Genomic DNA, 25,092 nt, shown 5'->3' on the forward strand with positions numbered 1-25,092 from the left:
CATCTTCCCCCTCCTCCGAGTCTTGGTAACGACGACGCTCGCTGTGCTGCTGCTGCTGCTGCTCTGATCCACGTGTCGATAGAGAAGCTTCACATCCACTCACTCTGCTGCTCTCGTGGCCGACGGAGCGTAAACCTGCTGACAATCATCAGTCATTTTCAGTCTGTGCGTGTTTTCATTTCGGAGGCAGATTTATTGTTTTAACGTGGGTTTGGAAAATGTTTGTGGAGTAAACTGAAAGAAAAAAAGAGGTTAAAGGGATAGTTCACCCAAAATTGAAATTTCACTCATTATCTACTCACCCTCATGTGGACTAAGGGCTGGGAGAAGTTTCAGAGTCCTCCGTGGCTTCTCTGAGTTACAGGGGGTCTCGGCGTAGCAGTGCATGTCCATTATAACGGTTGCAAATGGATACCAACTGTCTTCGTAAGAAAAGGACACACCAAAAAACATCCAAATACCTCCATGCTGCTCGTATGTAATGTCCGTCTTGTATTGAAGCCCCGAAATGCAAAAAATTAAATAAGTCTATATTTCAAGCTTGTTTTGTAGCGGAAGCTTCTCGAAGCTCCTCTTCCCGGTTCGTCAAATTTGGACGAACTGGGAAGAGGACAGACCCTGGTTTGTCCAAATTTGACGAACCGGGAAGAGGAGCTTCCACTACAAAACAAGCTTGAAATATAGACTTATTAAAATTTTTCGGGACAATTTCACATTTCGGGGCTTCAATACAAGACGGACATTACATACGAGCAGCATGGAGGTATCTGGATGTTTTTTGGTGTGTCTTTTTGTCACGAAGACAGTTGGTATCCATTTGCAACCGTTATATGGACATGCACTGCTACACCGAGACCCCCTGTAACTCAGAGAAGCCACGGAGGACTCTGAAACTTCTCCCAGCCCTTAGTCGACATGAGGGTGAGTAGATAATGAATGAAATTTCAATTTTGGATGAACTATCCCTTTAACACAGAACGGCGATTAGAAAATCTGCTAGATTCTAACACCATAAATCCATGATATATATATATATATATATATTACACACAATCTGTGCATGCTGAAGACTGGCTCTTCGCAGCCTGCTGTTCTCCTCTAAGGGCTGAATCATTGGCCAGATTTCCAGCTGTGTGCTTGGATGTTTTCCAGGCTGAAATCTTGAAGCATGCAAGTGAGATTCAGTCTCGCGTCTGAGTTGAGAGATAAAAAATAGAAAAAACACACACACAGAGCGCTGTAATGAGGGGAAAGGGTCAGACTGTGCATGTCTGCAACAAGTGTCCAGAGGTTAAACACACACTTGGTGATGTGATGGAGAAGGTCAGAACCTTTGTTACAGAGCAGCAGGAGGCTGATGGTGGTAATTAGCCGTTAAAGGACCGCTGAGAAGGATTTAGCCAGAGGGGGTGAGGGGGGTTATAGATATCCACAATTATGTTTTCATTTGTGTATAATCATCTGGAAATAACTCTGTTTTTATCAGCCATGCTTTATTGCTCATTTTTCTTGGACAAGACAAATATTTTCTCATTACATGAGATGGTTCATGTGGTTGCAGTTCACAACCTCACCACTAGGTGCCACTATATCCAACACGCTGGTCCTTTAACCTTAAAGGCTCTGGGTTGGTTCAACTGACTGACACATCTATGGGCTGAGTTGTCGATAGGTTTTATTTGTGGTTTTAAGAGATATTAAACCCATCTCAGTGTAGGTTTCATTGCATCAGTATTTTGAACCGAGCATTTGATTGGCCGATTGCTTTCTGATAGATGCACCGCCAGGCCAATCATTTGTGACAGAGTCTATCCCACTAATGTAGCTTGGGAAAAGTCAGATTAAAGAGCTTCAGTATTCAGGAAACACAAACCTTTGCTTGGTGTTGTGTTCAAACAAAAACAAAATGATGGTGGGTCCAGGTGGTGAGGGGGCGGGGCTTTGTTGTGACATCACAAAGTGACAGGAAGTCCTGATGGCTGGTTTTAAGGCTCAGTTTCTGAATACAGGCTGTGTGCATTTCTCTGTGGACTGAGGCTTTGATACTTTCACAGTATTAATATAGAACCTAGAGCTGCTTTATAATCACACTACACATGGACATCTACCTTTATACTGTATGGAGCTTTAACACAAACATCTACCTTTATACTGTATGGAGCTTTAATACAAACATCTACCTTTATACTGTATGGAGCTTTAACACAAACGTCTACCTTTATACTGTATGGAGCTTTAATACAAACATCTACCTTTATACTGTATGGAGCTTTAACACAAACATCTACCTTTATACCGTATGGAGCTTTAATACAAACATCTACCTTTATACTGTATGGAGCTTTAATACAAACATCTACCTTTATACTGTATGGAGCTTTAACACAAACATCTACCTTTATACCGTATGGAGCTTTAATACAAACGTCTACCTTTATACTGTATGGAGCTTTAATACAAACATCTACCTTTATACTGTATGGAGCTTTAATACAAACATCTACCTTTATACTGTATGGAGCTTTAACACAAACATCTACCTTTATACTGTATGGAGCTACCTAACTTTATTCATGAGGAACCTTTCATTGAGCAGTTTGAGAGCAGCACTTTGATGATTAAACAATACTGAATTTCATCTTCGGGCAGGTAATTTGGCCATTTAGGAGATTTAAATTTAATCTAAGACCTCTAATGGTCTTGCAAATGTGAGAGAGTGAGTTCAAAAGTGAGTGGAAACTCTGAAAGCAAAGTGTTGAATTGAGTGTTGAAAAGAGTGAAGTCATTATTTTAGACATTCAAATCTTAATGTCAAATGTTTTAATCCTACTTTTCAGTACAGTAGATTACACTTTCAACCTTTCAAATTCCAATTTTCATGTTATGGAATAATTTCACCTTCAAAAATTTAGCTTTTTTTAATTTCCCATACACAGGATTGGTTGTAAGCATCTCTGGTGGTATTAGATTTATAAAGAGTGCCTACACAGAGAGCTGGCAGGGCTGATAGAGGATATGAGGAGGGGGAGGGGGGGATGAGAGCAGGTATGTCCACCTCCAGAGGGATCAACAGTAATAGGAAGCCTCAGCATCCACAAAACCTACACCAACACCCACACCATTATGCTCCCAGCGCGAGTCGGGGCGATAATTCATCCTATAAGTTGCTTACATTATCCTAGAATTTGAATGATGAGGCATCAGCACAAAAGTAAAAAACAACATCTGAACTCCCACCCCGGCAGCGATCAAACCTACACACACACCCTCTCTGTAAAAAGACACAACAACAAAAATGGAAAGCGAGACTGAAACGCTGCTTCGAGCCTACATTGCTCCAAAATAGACAGAAGATATAAGCAACACTTTGAAGTTTTATTGCCATAACATTTCACTAAAATGTGAAAAATGTAGCGGGGGTAAAAAAAAATCTGCTTTCACAGAGTTTTATATCTGGAAACTCGCAAAATGGTAACATTTGCCTACCTGAACACAACGGGCAGTCACATATCTTATGTCGTACCAGTATATCACAACCTAACAGCAACATAGAACTGCATAACAAAGCCAAAGCCATCAAAGCATGTGAAACCTGATAAACCCATTGTGTCGTGTAAAGGGACATATTTACATTTGTCCGTTTGGCAACCGGCGACCGACACGTCAAAGTAGAACCGAGGCCTAATGAGCCGGAAGCTGTGAGCTGCACTTTGATGAACGGCGCAGCTAGGGTGATAATTGTGCTGCTCGTTGGTGTTTTCAGGGAAACAAATTGGATGAGTCACCTGTGACTCGAGGTGGTCACAGAGCAGGGGAATGGAAATCTGCACCCGCCTTCCCTCTCATATGGAAATGTCTTCATTTATCACTTACCGGGGGTTTGTGGCGATACGGGCCCCTGCTGTCAGTTTGATGCAGCGGAGAAAAACTCCAACCTGGTTTCTCTATATTGAAGGGACTGAACTTTTTTTTTCCTTCTGTGGTTTGAGAGAGTTTGTTTTTTTGTTTTTCTTTTACCAACTTTAAAGAGGAACAAAGTCTGGATGGTGGTTGAGATGAAGTCAAATGTTCTGCACAGTTTGTTTATTGGTAGATTGAAGCATTTTCTTGACCGGCCCAGTTCCTCTGACAGTTGGCAGATACAAATCGTAAAGTGGGCACAGATTTAGGTAGAGATGACTGGCAGGATGAAATGAAGTATGGCAACCTGTGGTGTACTGAAGTCTGGACCTTCCAGAGACATACAGTACCTCAAGTGGAGCTTGGAGCCTGTCCAAGTGCAAGACAACTGAGCCTGCAATGGGTGTTACTGTTGTTTTGATGAGCTAAATAGACCAAAGTTCATATTGTGGATATGATTTGATAATTGGCGGCACTTTTAATACTTCTACACCAGTACAAAGATGCTCCAATGGCATCTTGCCATTTATAACTGTTTCATGATGACAGTGACAGTAGAGTATTGCATTGAATCAAGTAGCTACTTAAAAGATTGACCAGCTTCCAGTGCAGGACCCATTGGAGCACTTTTGACCTTTTAAAGGGACAATGTAACCCAGACGAAGACACAACTCACCCACTCTCCTCCAGCCGCTTCCTACTGATGCAGAAGCCCTAACAAGTCGATTACCGAATGCAGTAGAAAAGCAAGGAGTCCATTGACGTTTAGTTCCAAAAATGCAGCGCGCTGTGCTGACTGTGATAGTTTGAACAACTCAACTCAGTTAATTTTCCTGTCAACACTCGCTAGTTATTGTTAGAAACAGATAGGAACAATTCGGTAATCGACTTGTCAGGGCTTCTGCATTAGTAGTGAGCGGCTGGAGGAGAGTGGGTGAGTTGTGTTTTGTCTCTTTTCAATAGAAACCAGGCAAAGCTAGCAGGTGTTTGATGCCTCGTATTATGGGCTGGGACCCTGTTTGTACTGTTGATGAAGTTTGTTACTGTTCTGAGCATCATTTGTGGCTATAAGCGGCTTTTTTGATGGCGGTTGGCTCGTGGCTACAAAGACAGCAGTGTTTTTCTATCTGTCTGTGCTGAAGTCGCTACAACTAGAGAAGTTTACAGTCGGAAAACTTGATCTCTGGACGGGGAGGTTCTACTCGGTCTCACGGTGCGTTAGAGCATGGGTTAAACTTACGCCACAATGTCCCTTTAAGATCTGACATGTCTCACTTCAGACTTTTAATCACAACACGAGTGCTCTTACGTTCCCGTGGCAGGTAGGCACACATCAGAACACCAAAAGTGCGCTACAGGTGAGTGAATGGGTATATTTTGGATACAGGGTTGAGTAGGCTATGGCCTTGGTGATTGGAGCGATAGCTGATTGTGGGTGTGACCGGGTGTGATGTTTGATTTTATGACTGAACGAAAGGGGTGGAGACATGGCTCAGTCAGCTGGAGGCACCGCTACATCCAGGCTAGGCTAGACTAGGCTAGGCTAACCATGCTGTGTCAGAGAAGGTTCAGAAATTAGCTTTTTTTCGCCCAAAGACTTCAAAAAGTGCATCTTTAAGTGTATCTTAAACCCATTATCGCAAATTCAAATTCTTTGTTTGGCCACTAGATGGGGCCGGTGGTGCAGCGTATCAGATATCAGGCCGGCTTGTCTCATAACAAAAAGTAGGCACTACACCGTTGGTTATATTTTCTACAGATAGTTATAGCTCACCTGGACTTATTTAAGTTTTTTTATTGCTATTACTGCTGTATTTGTGAAAGTGCTACTTTAAGAGTAGTTATTTATTTCCTGACCACCTCGACTACTACACACACACACACACATGGCCCTGACTAAATATCCTGTTATAAAAGTTGTTGTGATTGCCATGTTGGCAAACCGCAGTGTTTTCTGACCAGCAGCTCGACATCAGTCTCCTGAGGAAACATCCCTGACCCTTCAGCTGCTCCACGTTCCTCTGGCTGTGTGTGTGTCTGTGTGTGTCATTTTGATGCTGGACAGGTGGTTCACTGCCACAGCTGGCAGAAAAAAAAGACAAAAACACACAACAGTGAGAGAAGAGACAAGCCCGAGAGCTCTGCAGAGACATAATTGGGTGGCAGGTCTCCAGGTTTTCATCACTCCAAGCAACAGCTACACATTATGCACGGTCATTTGACTGACTGAAGGTTAAAAACAAAACAAAAAATGACTAATGGGGCATTAAGCTTCGCTCCAGGTTTTGTTTTAAGGATCTAATCTAATTTTAGAGTGACGTGTTGACGTGTAAATAAAACCACAAGGTCAAAATTAGAGCGATGTGCTGAGATGAAACTGTAATAAGAGAAAGAAAACATGAATGAACTCAGGATGAATAATTCACCGTACAGGCATCTGAACCGAGCCGAGTGCGAGCTACGAGGAGGTTTATGAGAGGGAGAGGCACAGATTAAAGCTTAGATATATTATTGATTATTGTCAAATATAGATGACGTTCCTGGTTATGATCACCGTCTGTTAATGCACTGACACCAATGATTTTATAGAGATATCACATCATTAATTCATTTAATACATGATTTATTATCAGACCAGGAAGTGGATTAATGTCTGGCTTCTTGGGTTTCTGTCACATCTTTATATGGTCGACTCAGGGATGGGAGGGTTACTTTAAAAATGTAACTTACTCTAAATTAAAGTACTGTATTGCATTACTTTTGGATTATTTCAATACCAAACATGCGAATTAAGAATATTATGCAGCCATCACGCATCAATCCGTGTAGATACGATCACTCCAAACAGGCAGTCAAACGCTATGTTTGTCCGGTAAATTTCAAAGTAAAATACAATGATGACAAACTCATTTCATGTGTTGGTTTGTTGTGGTGTTGTGTTGTAAAGTGTTGCTATTAGTGCCGATATCTGCTGCATTGTACTGTTTGGTTTTAAAAATGTAATCCTGGTAAAACTACGTCCACTAATTATTCTTCAAAAGCGTGCAATAAGGATTATTCATTATTCATTACTCACTGTTTTTACAGTATTAATGTACTGTCTGACACCGTAGAGTATGCAACAGCACAAAAAGCCATAGAAATAACCTTTTACCAGGAAATAGACAGAGACTGTTCAGTAATCAGGATGGGAGGTTACAACTTCAGGAGTAATCTTAACTCTTAAAGTGTGTTCCTATAAGATGTGTTGCAAATCTGTGAGTGGGGTGAGACTATTGAACGGATCTGAAGTGGAAATAAATCAAGTATGAATCAGTTTAAATGGAAATATAAAGATGTAATACTGATGAATCATAAAGGAATGAAGTAAATGTTTGTGGTTACTATTGTTGCACTTTTGGAGAAGACATGTATATTTATTTAATACGTTTACAGGCTAATTTTTTTTATTTATTTAGCCTTTATTTAACCAGGTAAAAAGACCCGTTGAGATCGAGATCTCATTTTCAAGGGCGACCTGGCCAAGAGGGCAGCAGCACACGTCGTCAACATTATAAAATACAAAATACATTACAATATTACATTATAATAAATAGGGCCATAATACAGTAGAGGTTTAAACAAAAGTGCAAGGAGCAAGGGGGTCATGGTGACAAGGTTGGTCAGCAAAGGCACCGCTCAATTGATTTTTGTTGTCGGACCTTTAGGAAGTGACGGAAAACATTAAAAGATACAAGTTCAGACAATTTCTCAACAGTAATTGAGAGGAAGCAGATTCTTTTTTATCATGTTTTAATGTATGGAGATGTGGGACCAATTAAGTTTGACTTTTTCTGACTCCTTTTTGAGAATACAACGTATTTGTTTTGTACATTTTGTTTGCATAGTGTTTTTGTGGTACGCCCTTTGTTTATTTTTCTGTCAACCAATCCCCATTTTTATCAAATATACCAGTACAGGTAATTTTTTTCTGTACTGTAATGGATTACACATGTCGTCCATTACTCCCCGAGCCTGGGTGTATACTATAATATAACATAACATCTCAAATGGGGTTAAACGTACAGTAACAGATCTGAGTAGATCAATGAAAGTACAATAGAGTCAGTAAAACACACTGATCCACGTCCTCTGGCTGCTTATAATGATCATTAAAGACAGAAAGATAATGAAACATGAGCAAAGCTTTAAAGTTTCCCATGTTACATATTTAATTTAATATCAGTGAGGGTAGATGTAATCTGTTTTTCTTTTTTCTTTTTGGTCTGTTCAAAGGGATCTCATTTTGGAAAGCTGTTTGTTGTCTTTGTATTTAGGGCAGGGAGCGCGAAGCGAGGCGTGACCCACTCTGATTAAAGCGTAGTGCTCCGATTCTTCATGTGCTGCGTTTTTACCAACAACATTAACACAACTTCCATTACATGAGGGGCCACGACACAGCAGAGAGCAGATAGAATAAAAACAGAAACAGCTCTGTTTGGTGTTGGACTCGTGTAGTTTTGTCTTTGTGTTGTTTTTTATAATCAGGTTTAAATTGTTGTTGTTTTTATTCTTTGTATTGTAAAATCACTCTGGATAAGAGGATCAGCTAAATGGCTGTAAATGGGATTAGCTCTGTCTATTGTTCCCAAACTCTGTGTTTTTCTTCCTCTTTGTCTTAAAGCTGAAAACAAAAATGTGTTAGTTCGTCTCTCAATGCTTCATATCCTTCCTACGATACATGGAAATATGCTCCAAGTGTAGTGGTTCCTACTGACACACACACACACACACACACACACACACACACACACACACACACACACACACACACACACATTGCTCAGGTCGAACTTGACTTTTGACAGCAGTGAACAAACTGTAAATGTCAAATGTTCTTCTTTGGACTTTTCCTAAAATGACCCGAAAATACACACACAAACACTAACTGTGAGTTTTTACCACAGTGAAAATATGCGTTTTGAAACTGCAGAGAGAACTGTGAAGGAAAAAGCAACTGACTTGCATAGTTGGTTGGTTGGTTAGTTGTTGCATAGCCAACTGAAACCTCTTAAAGGGATACGGCAACATTTTTTTTTCCGTGTCTTGCCTCACTCCCGAGTCCATGACAAGCTGATAGACACCATCCTTTCGACTGTGCGTGCAGTAACGAGGGAGATAGAGCCGTATCGCCTGTAATTAGCTTAGCTCAAACACTGGAATTGTATAGGTAGTGTTAGCCTGCCTCCACCTAAAGTCGCTAATTAGCTTAGCTCAAACACTGGAAGTGTATGGGTAGTGTTAGCCTGCCTCCACCTAAAGTCGCTAATTAGCTTAGCTCAAACACTGGAAGTGTATGGGTAGTGTTAGCCTGCCTCCACCTAAAGTCGCTAATTAGCTTAGCTCAAACACTGGAAGTGTATGGGTAGTGTTAGCCTGCCTCCACCTAAAGTCATCAGAGAAACTCTTCAGCAACTCTAAACGGAAACCGGCGGGCCGATCTTCGTCTCAGAGCTGACAAAACTCTCCGGTAAGGCATCTTGAGCGGTCAAATGCCGCTAACGGGACGAGATCGGTCAAAACGGAGGGTTCAAGCAAAGACGGTTTATTTTGGTTCAAGCTAGCTACATCGAGGGGAGGTTAGCCTCCTATTTCAAAGTAAAAGCACAAATTCTATCGTCATGGTTTTCTGTATGTAAAGGGCAACGGGTGTTTTATTTTGTGAAAGTAACCGGAAGTAATCGGAAGTGTGTTGGTCACAACGGCTAGCTTGAGTAGCGCCGAATTCGTCCGAACAAAAATGTAAACAGCTGGTATTTAGACAAATTAACGACACACTGCTGATCTAAACGGCTACTTTCTCGCCTAAAATGTTTGAAATGTCGATAAAGTGATATATTTACAGAGTTTAGAGCTAAAATGAAATCAGCTTCTGACTGCTGACTGCTGTACACTTCCAGCGTTTGAGCTAAGCTAATTACGGGCGATACGGCTCTATCTCCCTTGTTACTGCACGCACAGTCGAAAGGATGGTGTCTATCTGCTGGTCATGGACTCGGAAGTGAGACAAGACATGAAAAAAAAAAGTTTGTCCACCACTGTATAATGAATTCCAACATTTCCAGAATATTATTCCCATTCTCATTTTCAGACAAATATCAAATCATTAATCATTGTGATGGTTTTAATGTTGTTGGTAAAAAGGGACATGATGTTGTTGGATAGTAGAAAACAAGTGGTGTAAAACCAACAAACCAACAAACAAAAAACACTCTCCTTGTTCTCTGACACAGAAGAGAAGAGAAATGGTTTGAAATTGTTCTATTAAAACCAAAATTCAGGACATTTATGCATATTCAATCTAACTTTGGACCTGAATTTTATGTTACATCACGTTTACAGAGAAGTCAAAGATCTTTAGTTGCACAGCTGAGATCTGGTATTCTTCCTCTGGCCATCGAGGTTGGTCGATTTAAGAATATTCCCGAGGAGAATAGAATATGTGAAATGTGTGAGTTAGATGAAGTGAGTCTCATTTCCTTTTATATTGTACCAAGTATGAGGATTTGAGAGAGGTATTATTTCATGAAATCTGTGGACAAAACCCTGAAATATGTTGGTGCTCTGATGAGCAGAAGCTGGAGTGGTTGTTTAATTTCAGTGTGTTTAAGACTGCTAGTTTTATTTCTAAATCCTGGAAAAGAAGACAGGAAAATTAGTTTAATTAATTTTTGATGTTTTCTTTTGAACGTTGGCGTTGTTTTCCTTTTTTTTTCAGATAAAGGTTTTGAACCCCTGTTTGTTTTCTTATTTATTTGATGTGTTGATGAAGTGCTCTGGGTTTGTTTTCTTGGTGTCTTATAAACCCATGCAGGCTGGGCATATACAGGAGTATGCATGACACAATAATAACAGTCATTCATTCTTTCCAATTAAGGATTAATCATCCAAATTATTGATCTCATAAATAATATTTATGCATTTTTAAATAGATCTGGAGTTCAGATGCATGCATTGGAATTCTGAACAATTGAATGACTGAACAAACTTTATTGTCATTATATTGCAGGCATTTCAACAAAATTAGAGGGTACTCACAAGACACACAACATGCAGACACACAAATAATGCTGTTCTGAATATAATAATCGCACATCCTAACAGGTGTGAAATATGAGCAGCAGAATGTAAAGGGTTAAAACAGACCACTAACTCATAACTTCATTAAAAACAAAGGGAACATGATAAAGACATTACACTGTGGAGCCTGCAGCAGATGGTGGAGTCAGCGGAGGGTTGGGGGTCGCACCTCAGGGCCGACTCTGAGGTCAGCAGTCGTTTCTCTGGCTCCTCACACAGTTTCAATTTATTAACATGACTGAGATTTGGGGCAGCTGTGGCCTGAAGGTTAGAGGAGCAGCCTTGGTACCCAGAGGACCAGCTGGAGAAAACCAAACGAGCAGCGTCCTCCCTTCCTTCCTGCGCCTGCAGAGCGCCCTCGAGCAAGGCACTGAACCTTGAACAGTCTGAAGAGCTCAGTAAGAAAAGATGATTTTATTTTATTTTTGCAGTAGCAGATGCTGAAGTCGAGATAAGACTCGTCTTTGCAAGTGAATTTGGGCAGAATCGGAGGCATTCGGAGGGAGTGGGGCTTCATGGTGCTCAGAGTCTCCCCTGCTGTGTGATTACTGCGATAAAAGAAATTAGGAAACCGCATTTTCCACTATCTGTGTAATCTGACAGACGGTGCAAGTTCTGTCTGCTAATAGGCTTTGCTGCCCACAAACACGCTGAGCTCCGATAAGGGGCTGTGAACTCTTTTGTACGAGATCGTTCCTGAGGGGATCTGTTACAGGAACACAGTCGCCTTTTTTTGTTGATGTTTGATAAAACATTTAGACTCGAGGCGGTTTCGCTAAGCCTCTTATCCCGAGTGAAGAACACGATTTTGTTTCCTCGATCTGCGACATGTCAAGGATTCATGTCTCTCTGTAAACAACACAGCACATGTTCAGTGCAACACGGCTCTGTTTGGCCATGACTCATGAGGCGGGTCCATAAACACAGCTTTATATCTATATATCTACTCTATTGTGTATAATATGCAATTTCACTGTCTGTTAACGTACTTATTATCACAGTTTGGTTAGATCCCTATTGTTTCTAAATGAGCTATAACAGTCTACTGGTAATATTGAAAGCCAAAACTATAAAACACTGGAAAATATAAGTTGAAAGACACTTAAAAGTGCTTAAAAGGTTAAAGGAAACCATTAAACATGTTAAAATGTTGTGCTGAGGGGGCTAAACAGGCAGTAATTCTTTGTTTTGTTTTGTTTTAATAGGTTTTGAGTTTAAAATGCCTGTTCTCAATGATCTGCAGATCAATTGTATCTGTCATCCATTGGTCCTGACTTTCAGGTAAAAGATAAAACCAACAAGTCCTCCAACTCATACGCCCCATAATGCCGTTTGTCCATACACTCGAATACGACCCAGTGGAGCGTTTTACCACCGCCCTGGCGTTTCCAAAAAGCACCCCCTATCGGTGACATGCGGACAGATACTTTTACCGAGCAGAACCGAAAGCAGATGATTTATTTGGTAGCCGACCTTAATGAACTAACCAAGGTAAGTAGTCAGTAATTATTAATTAATTAATTTTATAACAAAAGACTATGTTGTGAGTGCGACTAGTCCTTGCGGGTTGTCATTGTTATTGTGTTTTAATGATGTTTCAACTGAGATTAGTAGCCTATACTTAATTAAGTAATTTGTTTACCGACTGAGTCCGGCTAATAGTTAGCACGGACACCGTGACTTTTCATGAAACTACACAACTGTGTGCAAAACTATAAATGTGTGCGTTAATCCCTCGTATTAGACGAAATATTTTTCGACAAATGTTTTATAGACGACGGTGCGTGTGACGGTAAGGGACGAGGAGTAGATAACTGTCGATTTTCTGACACAATATTATAATATAGCCTACCATGTTATTTATTTTACAAACGTATTATTATGTTTAAATGGACACTTAATTATTGTTTTATTTATTTTGGCGATGATTATGTGAAGCTGGAGCATAAATGTCGACTTGATCGCTATATTGACAGCAGTGAAGAGGCAGCTAATTATTGTTACATGAATCTAAATCGGCACCATGCCTGTAAAAAATTAAGGTGGAAAATTTCAGGCCTATGAGAGGTAAAGATGGTAGTTAAACAGACTGACTGTGACTGTGCATAATATCAACCTCTGTGATGATGTCTAGGCATCACGTTTAGTCACATATGTTAAAAACAAAACAACAACAGTAACATTAATAAATGATTTTCCATAATCACAATAGCTTAAATCTGATGGAGAATCAAAGGAGTTTTTGCAACATCTGACACCATTCAGCTTCTTGTGACTATGTGTGCATTCTTTTCAGATAATGGTAGGCTATCTGTTGCATATTGGTTGGTTATATGATTATTCTGACATTTGATTTATTATGTCCACTAGAGCTCAGTTTCTTAGGGCTACCACAACTTTTAATTTATTGAGTTCATAAAATGAATAGGGAGGACCAGGTCCTTAATATTAGCCTACTAAACGCATTGAAAACCAGCACATTGGGTTGCTGTGTTGACCAGTTTTATAAGGTTGATGACACTCCCTGCAGTGTTCCAATTATTAATTTATGTTTCTTCTCCAGATGCCAACTCAAAAAAAATGTGTGTTGTGTGAGGAGACAATTGGCGTGGCAAGCAAGACTTGCCACCACTGTGGTGCAAAGCAGCCCCTGAAAGAGAAGCTGCAAAAGAAAAAAGAAAAAATTACAACTGGGTGGAAAGAGCGGCAGAAGAAAAACTGCAGCTTAAATAAAACATATGATTCATCACATTTACTGGTAAGTTTTTCTTTCAAATGCTTTTAAATGTTTGTTATTCCATGTCAGTTTCATCTACTCCACCCCCTGGTTTATATTTTCTTTTGGGCATTTTATTTTTCAACTAAATCAACATAAACCTGACCACAATCTTTTATGTGGACAGTTCAATTCAAGAATATTGTGTAAGAGGCAGAGTACACTGAACAAGAGAGACACGTACGTTGGATTCGCGGTAGCCACTGGCACTGGTTGAGAGGAGCATCTGTCTGCTACTGTGTCATTCCCAGAGAAGCACATTATGTGAATTTGTTACTGGTGCTGCCACCTTTGCCGTGCAGCCCAGCACAGGGCGCTGGTCTGTGACTGAGAGGAGCAGGGGGGACCGGGCTTGAGCTCAGTCTCTGGAGCTCACCACGGTTTCCGACCTGTGCAGGGAAGTTACAGAGTGCAGTTTCAGCTGATGCGACCCCGCTCAGGCTGTAGCGACTGCACCATTGTTATTAACAATTTTCTACCACTTCATTGAGTTTAGAAACATTCACATTGTTTAAGGTTGAAAAACTATATAGCTGCTTTAAGGCCAGTTCAGACCATAGATTCACAAGACAACAACTTCAACTATGTGCACCCTCTTGCACAACTCAATGCCCTTACAAAGCCTTGCAACTGTACAGTTCACTGTGGCACAGAGTTGAGACTAGTTTATGTGACGTCACATCAAGCACACCACAGTAGCTCAAGCAGACATAATGTTTATTTATGCAAAAATATTTTTCTACGGGAGCTGCTTTGGTGTGCAGTTACAAAGTTTGAGACAGTCTGCACACTCTACCTGCAATTGAACAGGTTTAAAACGTGAGCCGGCATGAGTCGAGATGCAACAGGATCATTCACACTGCTGCAACGCCCCTGTGCACCGTTCTTAAACTGCTTTGTTGCGTTGCATAATATTTGGTCAGACTTTAGACTACTATCCAGGGACACATACAAATCTTTGCATTGTTATGTCTGCGTGCAGTTCAAAAAGAGCTAGGGAGCTGCCATTTGCCATTTCGGACATTGCTACTGTATTCAGAAACAGTTCATTTGTAGCAGTAGCTACTTATAGCGTAAGTCAGCAGAATGTTTTTGTTAATATAAGTCCTAAATAGTCCTATTTTCCGTCAGCAATCACTTACATAGAGGGTTTGGGCCAAAACACGGGTCTGTCAGTCACTGCTCTGCTGTAAACCAGGAGAAAACTTTCCTTGTGGGATACAAGTGTTATCCAATAAGGAGAGAGAACGGCATGAAGGGCTGTGTGTGCAGCCAAGTGATGCGCCTGAATGTGGTGACGTAGCACGAGGACCAATAGATGTCTGACGAGGGCGGGGGCTGCTAACTCCATCGGCTGACAAGAAGTTATGGTGCGTTCAAGGCAACCCATAACTCGTGATTTTCTGACCTGTGAAGTCATACCAGTTCGATCTGGTACGAGTTCACGGGTCGGAAGTTACGAGTGGCCGTTATAGTGACTTTCACAGGCAACAGGTCGGAAAACCAGGAGTTGCGGGTTGCCTGGAACGCTACAAAGTCGTAAGTTGTGACTTGAAGCTGTAACTTACGGTTTCAAAAGCCTGCCTGGAACGCAGCATTAGCTAAAACGACCGGATCACTGACTTCTGCTTTAACTCTAACCTTTAAAGAATCGTGGATCTGTCAAAATAACAATGCATAAAACATCAACTTTTCTGCATATATATGTATATTTATGTAATCCAATTAATTGCATGATTTTGTGTCTTGTGTCTTCCAGCTCCACAAGTGGGAACTTTTGGAGAGGCACCCCATCCTCTTCCTAGGAAAAAAAAAAGGAAGGGGCTTTGTGTCAGAGTGGCTGTGTCCATGGTACAGTGAGAATGAGATTGTGAAAGCTTCCATCCAAGCCATGGAACGTATTTATGAGAGACTTCTCAATGGTAATGTATATAAATGTGCAATAACTCAAACACATGAAAGTGTTCAGGGAGACACTGATTACATTACTTCTCCACTGCCCCATCAGTTGTTTTTTGTGTCCTTTTAAATGATTAGTTTGATGTTACAATTGTAAACTGAAAGTGTGTGGCCCAAACAGCAGCAACAGAATGGCATCAATAGTCATAGGAATCAAATGTTATTTAGTGGTGAGAATAAGAATAGTTGATTGACAATATGGTCTTGGAGTAATTTGCTAAATCATGAATTTGGCAACATTTGCTAATCAGAAGGGATGGGAAAAGAGTAAATAACAATAATAATAGTAAAATATTTTCTTGAAAAGCTCCTTTCAAGCCACTCAAGGACACTTTTTAGAAAAGAACATCAAGCTAAAATCATTAATAAACAACAATCAATAAGGTTTGCTACCTTACTTAGAGGTTGGAGGTGTGCAGCCATTTAACAGGTCACTGTGGCTGTTCCTGACTGTTGCATTACTCTGCAATGTTTAAACAGATCTACTGTTAAAAGAATGACAAAAAATAGGCATTTTCTGTTTTGTAGAGATGTTTTCTATCTCCTACCCCCTGACAGTGTCATGCATGTATGCTGATGTGTCTGGTCACTGAGGGCTGCGCTAACCAACATAAGCACACTAACTGCCATGTAAAAATTGAATTGAAGAATGTAGAACTCTGTCAAGGCCAAGTGTCCCTTCCTCTTTGCAAATTTCCAACCGCAACCATTATGTATGTCCAGATAAATTTCAAAAATATTAGGACTACAACCATGTTTACAAAACAGTAGATGCACTGTGTACAATCATGTGAACACAAACAGACTGGTATGATTTTCAAATCATAGAATTGTCATATGTAATGGGAAATATCACTAAGGTAACATATCAGAAGTTGAAACTGAAGCTGAACATCTGATTTTACACATCATTTCTTTGTTTTCTTATAATATAGGCAAGACTGTTCGGATGGAAACATCACATTGAGTGCTCGAACACTGATACCACCTGTCTCTCTCTCGAGCTCACACACCCGTCTTTCTCACTCTCTCTCTCTTGCTTGCTCCCACACTCTAAATTTGGGCCTAAAGTTTTATTTACAATAACTACGAGATGCATTCTTCATCTATTGCACAGCACGCACACACACACACACACACACACACACACGCACACACACACACACACACACACACACACACACACACACACACACACACACACAAACAGCAACAACAAAAAAACACAGCTGTCCATGGTGCTGTGACACACAACCCCTGAACCGTCTATACAAGCACTGATACATGTATCATGGCCACACAACAATGGGACATTTTATGCGGCATAATTAATGGCACAAACTCTAACTTGTCATTGCTACACTGTCAAATGGACAGTGATGTTGTGCATGCAGTCTAATAAGTGGGATCAGGAAAAAGGATGGATGGAGAATAACCAAATCTTATGACAACTGAAGAAGTTGTTTATTCAAGTGTTTCGTTTCTTCAGCGCATAAAAAGACACAAATGAGGTCATGAATCTATGAGGGAAAAAATAACATGATTCCACAGTTAGTTGACTATGGGCAAATCTGTTGTTGAGGACACCCCTAATCAAATACTTGTTGCATTTTCCTATGCAAATTAAAATGCTTATACCAAAGTCTACATCACAGTTTCCTCTTCCCCACAGTGATAACTGCACCTGTACCAGACACTGCAGAGGGCGAGAGTACAGCAGCAAATTCAGAGGATCCTCCCATGTCCACCTCCGAGACTCCTCCTGTCTCCTCCTGTCTTGTGTCTCTCTCCCCAACTCCTCCTGTCTCCTCCTGTCCTGTGTCTCTCTCCCCAACACCTCCTGTCTCCTCCTGTCCTGTGTCTCTCTCCCCAACTCCTCCTGTCTCCTCCTGTCCTGTGTCTCTCTCCCCAACTCCTCCTGTCTCCTCCTGTCCTGTGTCTCTCTCCCCAACTCCTCCTGTCTCCTCCTGTCCTGTGTCTCTCTCCCCAACACCTCCTGTCTCCTCCTGTCCTGTGTCTCTCTCCCCAACACCTCCTGTCTCCTCCTGTCCTGTGTCTCTCTCCCCAACTCCTCCTGTCTCCTCCTGTCCTGTGTCTCTCTCCCCAACTCCTCCTGTCTCCTCCTGTCCTGTGTCTCTCTCCCCAACTCCTCCTGTCTCCTCCTGTCCTGTGTCTCTCTCCCCAACACCTCCTGTCTCCTCCTGTCCTGTGTCTCTCTCCCCAACTCCTCCTGTCTCCTCCTGTCCTGTGTCTCTCTCCCCAACACCTCCTGTCTCCTCCTGTCTTGTGTCTCTCTCCCCAACTCCTCCTGTCTCCTCCTGTCCTGTGTCTCCCTCCCCAACTCCCCCTGTCCCCTCTTGTCAAACGCATCCACAGAAAAACAGAAGAAAGAGAGGGATGAAGCAGATGAGTGGTATGTATGTGTTTGGGGTAATCAGTAGTCTTATTATCACAATATGAATATTTGTCAAACTGTTTCAGTGAAAAGAGTCTCATTCTAGCTTTTTCTCAGCCCATAACTTGCATCATTGTTTGATTGGCCATTATTTCTTCAAAGGAACATAACATATGATAGCAAACTATTTAGTGGAAACTAAGGGGTAAACATGAAGTTAAACACCTGTAACTCCTTGATGGGACAGTTCTGCTGATGTCATCCAGCATCATAAGGACTTAAAGTCAAATCTAAATGTAGTTATATAGCCCAAAATCAAATCCATAAAATCAATGACATTTTTCTCAATCCAGTTTTGATTTTGAACTCTTTGTCAGAGAAAATGTCTGTTTAGATGTCTGTCAATAAACCATTGCCTTTTTTTATTCATTTCAGAATGTCCCGTTCATCAAGGCTCAAGCAGTTTCCCCTACAAAAAAATACTGAGACAAAGAATCAGGGAGGTATGTTTCAAGGCAGATTTGAAACGACTGATAACGAAAATATCTCTGTGGCACCATCAATTTAGGGGTTTCCATTTCCTTTCAATACCTATGTTAAAGAGGAACTAAGCAGGATTTCTCCCGTAGCTATGCTACATTTTTGCCTTAATTAAAAAGCTCCAGAGTAATTTTGATAGTTAACTACATGACTTGTGACTTATTACAAGTGACAACGTAGGCTGTCTGTCTTCACCTGTCATCTCACGGCTGAAAACCAAGTGTAGTTTCTCACTCGCCGCCCCAATGTCCCACTCTCGTCTCTGTGGCACCGTGACACAAACGCACTCCGTAACCCGTAATCTTTTCTTTAAGACGGTTAAGACTATACAAACACACGTTACGTAACATCGTATATGTTATGTAACGTTATTCACCGCTCCATTTATTGATTTTTTGGCGGCTTCGTTGTAAAAAGATGCACATGGGCGAGAGGAGTGTAACCAAAACAGTGGAAAAGCGAGCAGACTTGCATAGTTACCCTTTAATTGGTGTTGTGTTACGAGTGTATCTGGCAAGACAGTGCATGTATGATAAACAATAACAAGAAATAATGTATTATATGTCTTATTATAATGAAATACATACAGTATATCATTCTTGTTGATTTTTGACTTTCCTTTCTGTTTCCCAGCTGTTATTCTGTGATAGCAAATAACCACTCAGACTAGTTGCTTTAGACAGGGCATCTCCCTACACACGAGAACTTTCTTTTTCTTTCACTTTTTCTTTTTCTTTTATTGAAATTGGATCTGTGTATTATTATTTTACTTGGAAATTTTGAAAAGGACCCCAGGAAGACTAGCCTGGCGTTTGTGCGTCGGCTAATGGGGATCCTGAATAAACAATAAACAATAAACAAAACGATCATACAGAGGAAAGTTATTATGACTTAAGTGCTGCAGAAGATATGGGGAATATGTACACATAGAAACTGCAAGAACATAATGATATTATATGAATTATGTGTGATTGGAAAGACTGGTCGGTGTAGAGAAATAAGTTTCAGAGGTGGACAGCCAGGCTGCTGCTTGTGTGAGCTGTCCTATTGTGCTTCACTGCAGCTCTTGTCTCCTGTGTGTCCCTGGACAGCAGACTGCACAAACAAATATCAAATCACAACACTCCTCTGTTATTCTCACTGACTACTATTACACTTTACTATCTGATTTCACTTAGACATAGGTTTGCATTTACAACAGCATGTAGCCTATATTAGCCAATGTGCTTTGACATCGTAAAGAAAAATTCTCTTTTTCTTTATATTTTAAGGGCCGTGTGGAGGTGTTGGTGCAGTGGCATCCTTGCTCTGGATGGTATGTATCTTATTCAAAGTTGACTATTGTTTATTTTTGTTCTTTTAAGTATATTTATTTGGCATCACTGCCCATATAGTTAAGTGGAGAGAGAGACAAGAAACATCTGATGGTGATGGAGCAGCAGAGGATGGACTCATTGATGGCGGTATAGGGGATCATCATCATTGCCTTTGGCAGGTTGAGCTTCCTCAGATGCCTCAGGAAGTACATCCTCTGATGGGCCTTTTATGTAAAGGACCTGATGTTAAGATCCCACTGGAGGTCCTGGGTGATGATGGTGCACAGGAAACAGAAAGACTCAGTGCAGACTTGGGGAGTCACAGGGTGATGGGGGCATGGGTGGGTGCACTCTCTGCACTCTCTCTAATGTCCAGATCCATCCCCACCATCCTCAGAGCATTGAGCTTCAGTTCTTTCTGGCTCAACGCTCTGAAGACAGTGGAGATGTTTACCATTAAAACCTCACTACACTCAATAAGGTTCTTTACATGACAGCAGATTAACTGAGTAGCCCTTACACCAAATAACTAGCAACGCTGCAGTTGGTCTTAAGTGCTATGTAATATTTAATAAGCAATCTGGTGTGCTTGACATTGTGACTGTTGGGGTTAGTAAACCACTGTAGTGATTTATTTAAGTTTCATTAGCACTTAATGTCTACACCTTGTAGGTGCCTCGCTACATAGTACATACTATGTACATTGTGTCCTACATGCATACTGTGTTACATAATGGACTATTTTATCTAACCTGGCTACACAAATTTTTCGTGTCATCTTCAATTTTAGGCTGTTGTATACATAAGAATGTGGCTCTTTTTACCAGGTACTCTGATTACAAATGCCTACACATCAGAGGACTCAATGTGTCATTTGATATTTTAGTGTCAGGATAGTACATTTTCCGGTCAATTTCAAACAATATAACAGTAATAATGAATGAATTAATTAATGATTTTTTTTACTTTCGTGTAATGTCACCACTGTGGTCCATCCCATAAGGGATTACAAGACGCATTTCAGACAAATACAAAAAAAAAGACTGGACAGTCCTTCCTGTTAGTGTTACCTGCCACACAGGTGTGACAAATAAATAATGTAAGATTACTTTCACACTTTTTCTCCTTTATTTGACATCTCATAGGGAGATAGATAGCAAGCGGGAGGCAGAGATAGGGGGAATGACATGCAGGAAAGGTCTGACCGGCACGGGACTCGAACCGGGGACGCCTGCGTTGTGGACTGTAGCCTCTATATGGGGCAGCCGCTTTCACTACTACGCCACGCACCACCCCTATATATCGCTCTTTGACTCATTGCCCAAGCCTTTGTAATATTTGCAATCTAATGTAATGCTGTCTCTCTATCTGTCTTACAGTGGGACTAAGTGGAAAAACTCCTGGGAACCAAAAGACAACATTCAAAATTAAAGCTACAAGCAGCTGTGATCGGCCCTCGCTCACCCATGGAACCACGGTGGCCTGAGGCTGTTGTTCATCTCCATTGTTTGCGTTTGTGGGAAGATTGGTGGCTGTGTTGAGGTTGCCACTATATTTTAAAAAATCTTCATTCAGTTTGTCGTATGTTCCTGTTGTAGGGAAAGAGAGAAAGGCTTTGTATTTGTTCCAAGTAGAACCGCAGAGGTTATAGGACTGAAGGGAACTTTGAAGTGGATCCAGGGAGAGAAGAGTTTTTACTTTGTTTACTACTCAATTCCTGTGTTGCTTTGTTTGCCAAACAAGGAAATTTGATGGGGTATGTGGAAAATAACATTGGATCTTTTCATACCTTTTCCCCAGTTGTCCTACGCTTTTTATGTTCATGAATGTGTTGTCTAACCTCTTCATTAATTTTCATAATGTCAACTTATATTAGTAGACCTATTTTCCCTGTTCTATTGATGAATGTGAATCCATTTAATAAATGTTATTTTTTCTCCTTCCACGGCTCTGTTTTTTTCGACTACAGATGGTGTGCAAACTAACTGGCGTAAAACCTGTATGTGTTTTGAATGGGATGTCTTGGGAGGAAAGCTAACATAGCTGGATTGTACTCACTTGTAAATTAGTTTGTTCATAGAGCAAGAATAAAACAAACAAACTTGTCCAGCCAGTTTGAACATGATTGTGGGCTACAAGACTTTGCGTGAGTGAGGCCACCTTAAGGGTCAAACAGTAAAGCTCAGATTCTTACACTAAGGTGCACTAAGACATCAAAGGGGAGATGTGTCAACATTGGCTATAGTGCATTAACATGAAGATAAGGATTCACACAAACTAGTGTTGTCCAGACAAAATAAAAATGGGGTTTGATTTAGGCCTACTCTAAATCCACTGACAAATAGCTGTTGTGATTTTAGTTTTTGCATTATGTTTGGTTCAAGATGTCTGGTGGTGAGGACAGGAAGTAAATGGAAGGCAGTGGAGGAGGCAGAGTCACATCCAAGGCAAAAGGCTCTGGTGGAGGCCTTGGCATCAGTAAGAGCGGGCTTGGGCTAACTCTCAAAGACCCAGGTCAGCAAGGAGAGACACCAACTACTCCAGGAACAGGTTCAAGAAGGCCTGGAGGAAGACAGAGTGAGAAGGGCAGTGGGACTCAGGCAGAAGGCAGCATGGACAAGATGGGAGAGCACATTGCAGCGCAAAGTCACCTGGTCAAACATCATGCAGGGCAGACTTCTATCACATTCGGGTCCTTGTGCATGCAGTCTAGATTTCCTCCCAAACTCAGCAAACCTCCTGGGGGAAGAGTGAGACACCTCCCTTCCCCCTTTGCTCCAGAAGAGCTCAGCAGGGTGTCAGATACAATATAAATTACTAATTCAGTTGTAAATCTGTCAGATATGATTATCTTACATGTTTTTTCTTCTTCTTCTTCTTCTTTTTATTTCATGGGCTGAGCCCTCAAAAGGCTCTCTGAATCTAAGCCCAGGCACAGCTGTGTCCATGAAATATGAAAATACATACTTTGTCATAGGACTACAATAAAGACATAATTGGAAAGGTCTCCACCTGGAGAATAAAATATGTGGGTTTAGGGGTTGTAAATGGCTCCTTCTTTGAACTATTGATCTTTAACCCTGACTTCTGAGAATTTTTGAAGGGATGTAATTCAGCAACAAAAGGGGGTACAGAAATGGGACAAAGTGTTCTAGAAAGCTTATGAACTCAGCTGTGTGACTGTGTAGTGGATATAGTCAGCAAGTGGAAGTATTGCCCAAAATGGGAAACATATATTTTCACCCATTTTTATTATATAGGCCTACACATAGGCTATTCTGGTCACAAAAAATGTGTTTTCCACTCCCTAAAACCCCCTAATGGATTTATTTTATTATTTATAAGCACCTATTTTAGGAAATCAGTAATCGTTGTAGAAACTACAGATCCCATGAGCTGCGACGTGTGGCTTGATACAAAGTCACCTGATATTTGTAGTTTTATCCGGTTTTCAGACGTATGTAAAACTAGGGTTGTGAAAATACACATATTGATGGCATCAAATATCTAAAGTAAAGCCGAACTAGCGACGACAGTGCATTAAGTTGATATATGTTAAGAAAAAGGTGAATAGCCTTAATTTAAGATGTGTTTAGAACCGCTCAATGCAGATTTACGCCAAATAGCAATGGAGGCTGGTTCTTCCGCTATGTAGAACCGAACATCTAGGGTTAGGATTGCTTTATATAATGAATACATTAAATATTTACTTTAGCCGAACTTGTAATGGCAGTGATTGTAGTTGGGTTAAGTTAAGAAATGACACACAGCACTGCATTTGAGTCATTTATTTGAAAATATGTCTGGCTAGTTTCGCTGCAGCTTGGTTGACCGAAACCGAACGCAGCCAATCTACGGGGGACAGGTCATAGCAATAATCGAATGCGTCCAACAACTGCGTCACTAGCCTTTCTGCCGATCTCATAAGATTTCTTTTATTAATACAGCTCAAAATGCACGTGTGTACGAGGTTTAACGAATGCATTTAATAATATGGCATTAGTAGCATTCCCTTTGATTTAAATGATTTGATGATGGGAGTTTTATTTTCACACTAATCCATCCATCCAGTCTGCACAGGGACACCCAAACTTCCCCTGGCGCTTCCGGGAGGATCCCAAGGGGCATGTCCTAGGTCTTCCCCGGGATCTCCCGGCGGGGATGATGATGATGATTATTATTATCATTATCACGAATAATAATTTAATACAAGTATCACCATTGTTTTTATTATTATTATCATCATCATCATCATATTGTTATTATTGTAATTATTATTATCAATAACAATAATACAACCACAATAATAAAATCTACACTATATTCTATCATCTATCATTACCACAAGTGGACTTAAGACACAACAGACACAGTAGCAGTGGGTTAGCCAATTTTTTTTATGAAGCTGAAATCTTGATGTCATGGTTTATGTTTACATAGTGTAGATGAAAAATGCATGTCAGCAGAACCTCACCCCCAAACTATTCTCAGATCTCCAGACACAGATATTGATGAAGTAAACTACATTCACTTGCAACAATTTAGAGTTACTTCCATGAAACCTATACTTTCACTTTCCCCAACATGGACAAATGTGTACATTTCACTATACTAAAAGTGGAGTTAACCATTACTATTTTTTTCAGCTGACATTAGTGGATGCAGTGATGAACTGTCATGACAGGCAAGGGCTTTATGCAGTAATGTCTCCTACAGAATCCTGTCTGTTTTAATCCATTGTCATCTGTCTACAATTCTTCTTCTGAACTGCTATTGTGCTGTTCACTCTCCTCTTCCTCTTCTTCTTCCCGATCTTCTTCTCCAAGGGGGTGGATCGGACTACATGCAGGCGTAGCTCACAGTCGGCCATATGAGGACGGGCAACTTGCTCTGACTCTGGCTGCAGTTACAGTGCAGTAGATAGGTGATCCAGTCATCTGCACTAAAAAAACGATTCATAACTCTGTGAAAAATAAATCAGTATGTAGCTATTTCTTTAACTATTTGCATAATGTCACTATAATGTTACTTTTACCAAAAAAAATACATTATTAAAATTATCTGTGATTCTAAATATGCTGCACCAT

At 40.7% G+C, this 25,092-nt stretch overlaps 1 protein-coding gene across 1 annotated transcript in view; it reads left to right on the forward strand.

Annotated features, from left to right (window-relative positions):
- The window catches only part of LOC146969862 (vasoactive intestinal polypeptide receptor 2-like), a 104,461-nt gene that overhangs the window by 9,538 nt on the left and 69,831 nt on the right, over window positions 1-25,092 (forward strand). The window lies entirely within an intron of this gene.

Source organism: Trachurus japonicus, chromosome 17, assembly GCF_045865225.1.
Source record: "Trachurus japonicus isolate A0001 chromosome 17, Traja_1.0".
Lineage (NCBI taxonomy): Eukaryota > Metazoa > Chordata > Actinopteri > Carangiformes > Carangidae > Trachurus > Trachurus japonicus.